This window comes from Peromyscus eremicus, chromosome 7, assembly GCF_949786415.1.
Source record: "Peromyscus eremicus chromosome 7, PerEre_H2_v1, whole genome shotgun sequence".
Classification (NCBI taxonomy): Eukaryota; Metazoa; Chordata; class Mammalia; order Rodentia; family Cricetidae; genus Peromyscus; species Peromyscus eremicus.
This window is the reverse complement of record NC_081422.1, coordinates 73,837,305-73,840,470: the sequence shown is the minus strand read 5'-3', so window position 1 is coordinate 73,840,470 and position 3,166 is coordinate 73,837,305. Positions and strand designations below refer to the sequence as shown.

The 3,166-nt window shown below is 42.1% G+C and overlaps 1 pseudogene; it reads right to left on the bottom strand.

Moving 5' to 3' along the window:
* Window positions 1–1,739: 1,739 nt before the first annotated feature.
* Window positions 1,740–2,552, bottom strand: LOC131914413 (large ribosomal subunit protein eL8-like; annotated as a pseudogene).
* Window positions 2,553–3,166: the final 614 nt, after the last annotated feature.

Here is a 3,166-nt window from a genome sequence, read left to right as displayed (position 1 = left end):
TGAGGACAAAAAGGGAGAGGGAGTTTTTTTTTAATTAAGAAGAAAAAGTATTTCCTCCTTAGCAATTTTAGCACTGCTTGACCAAGTTTTTGAAAATTGACCTTCCCTGGATCCTCTCTCAAGGAACTGTGGGTGGATGGAAAAAATAGAAGCGTGGGAGAGGCAGAGGTTTCCCAGGATCATGGCTAGGGAATGTCTGAGGTTAACAGCTATGTCTGCAGACAGTTATTTACATACTCATAAAAATGTAATAGTGACTGACTATTTTAACCTGAATCTTAGTAAAATTAGCCAGGAGGATGAGGGGAGGTGATTGAGTAGGTTGTTACTGTTGATGGTTCTGAGGTGGCATTGGGGTATGAGAAACTAGAACCCTGACTTTTCACAGCAGTAGTATTGCTTAAAACAGATTAATTGGAGAAACAGAAATAGAAACCCATTATTTAAAATTAAATGGTTGAGTTCCATAAAATTTGCTAGAAGCATGAAATTATTTGCTTCTGGGAAAGGAACTAGTGTTGGTCACAGTGAAGCAAGATTTATTTATTGTTTTGGTGTTTTCAAACATTCATTGTCTATTTTTATGCTATCTCTTTCAATCAGGAAATTTAGTTCTTTCGCACTTTCATACATACACGTATACTATGTATCCTGCCATTTCCTTCCCAGCCCTGTAAATGCCTCCCCAATCTCTTTCCCCTATTTAATACATTTTTTGGTTTAATATCCAATGGGGTTTAATTGAGACCCTCTGTGTGATAACTATCAGACTCTGGTGGACTCACTAGTGGGTACACAACTTGATTTTAACAGATCGGCGGTATATGGTAAGGCCTTGTGAGTCCCTTCTGCCTCCATAGCTGACTGTTAATGAGAACCCAGCTTCTGTAGTTCAAGTGCCAGTATACACAGCTGCTGTGAGTTTGTGCGTCCCATGTCCATGTCTTGCCTAGAAAATGGTATTTTGCAGCTCTTTCCCATCCCATTTAGGAATGAGTCCTCAGCTATCCGTTATCCACAGTACCTTGTGCACACATGGGTCTTTGTCTTTACCTCTGTTCATCACAAGGAGAGGCTTCTCTGTCAAAGTCCGAGAGTAGCTTTTATCTATTGGGATAAATTATAGATATTCAAGGGGTATTTTTATGCTATGCCAATTCAGCCAAGCAGCCATCTTACCCACTTCCCATGACTGAAGAGATATGCTTTTAAAGCTTTATAGTGTTAGATTTTTTTCTCAATTGTGCGTTTGTATGGAAAATTTAAAAATTAAAAACTTTGTCTCTTGTAATATATCAGTACTAGCTAAAAAATTCTAGTAGCATGATACAAAAGCATTATTTATTGCAAATATACATTTTATGGACTGCATGGAACTCTGATGTCCATCCCTCTGCAGACATCCTGAAATCCCAAGATGGAAGGTTTGTGTCCACTGAACCTTCACAACATTCCAGTAGCAGGAAGGAAGGAATTGGTCCACAATGAAGTACTTACTGCTGTACAGAAAGGTCAAAACAGTGATGAGGCTCCACTCCACCAGAGATGCTAGGAAGTTAGTGCTGTGTATGCACAAAAGTGTAAAGAGCCAAATACCGAGTAGACTGCTACACATGCCACTTCATTTGTCTTTGTAACTTTACCTCACTCCTGTCAATTTTCTACCACAAAATCTTTTTTTTTAGATGGAAGATAAGTTTGTAATTATATTTATGTACAGAAAACTTAGCAGTGTACATTTAACCCAATTTAGTCGCAAGTTCTTTGGCCTTTGCCTTTTCCAGCTTGGCAATCCGCGCCACAGATTTAGGACCCAGGACGTTGCCTCCCCAGTGGCGGCAGATCTCATCATATCTGTCGTTGTAATTGGTCCTAATAGCTTCCACCAGCTTAGCCAGAGCACCCTTGTCTCCCGAGTTAACCTGTGTGAAGGCAACAGTGGTGCATGTCTTCCTGTGGACCAGCCGCCCCAGCCTGGCCTTCCCTTGATCATGCAGTAGGGGACCCTCATCTTTCGACACAGGGCAGGCAGGAAGACCACCAGCTCAATGGGGTCTACATCGTGGGCAATCACCACCAGCTGAGCCTTCTTGTTCTCCACCAAGGTGGTGACTGTATTGACCCCCGCTTGGAGGACAGGTGATCTTTTAGTTGGGACGTCCCCTTTGCCAGCAGCTTTCTTCTCAGCACGGGCCAGCAGCCTTTGCTTCTTCTCCTGCTTTGTCTCTGGCCTGTACTTGTGAGCAAGCTTAAGCAGCTGGGTAGCTGTTTGCCGGTCCAGGGCCTGTGTGAACTGGTTAATGGCAGGAGGTACTTTGAGCCGCTTGTAGAGGATGGCTCTTTGCCGCTGCAGCCTAATGTAGCGGGGCCATTTGACGAAGCGTGTGAGATCTCTTTTGGGCTGGATGTCCTGCCCAATGCCGAAGTTCTTAGGCCTTTTCTCAAACAAAGGATTCACCACCTTTTTGGCCTCCTGTTTCTTCACGATGGCGGGGGCCAGGGTCACCTTCTTCCCCTTGGCCTTCTTTCCCTTGGGCATCTTGCTCAGCTGGAGGAGAGACTCTACCATAAAATCTTACTAATCACTTTAAATATAGTGACTGCCTTCCTAAAATGCATGGTTTTATAAAAATGTGGACATTCTATACATAGATTGCTTGCATCTTGACTTTCTTTTCTGTTTTCTCTGTTTTTGTTGTTCCATCTCATGTAGCCCAGGCAGATGATACATGGAATTTGTTTGTAGAGATTTCCATAGGGTGTGAGTGCACACAAAATGGTTTTGTGCTAATACAAAGCAAAAGCCACTTAAGGACAATGATAGTTAAATAACTGCTTGATGTGGTAGTCCATGCCTGTAATCCCAGCACTTGGAAGGACGAGGCAGGAGGATCTCCAAGAGTTTGAGGCCAGCCTGGGTTACATAAGGAAGTTCCTGGCCAGTTTCAAATAAGAGTGAAATATTTTCTCATAAAAAAAGCAAAAACAAACAGAAATGTAACTGGTCTTTCTTTATATTGCTAGCTCTTGAAAAATGACCCAGAGATTTCTTGTTTATTATGAAAGCTTGGCCTTAGTTTAAGCTTGTTCCCAAATAGCACTTAAATTAATCCATTTATATTAATCTATATTCTACCACATGGCTTGTTATTCCTCCTCAGTACTG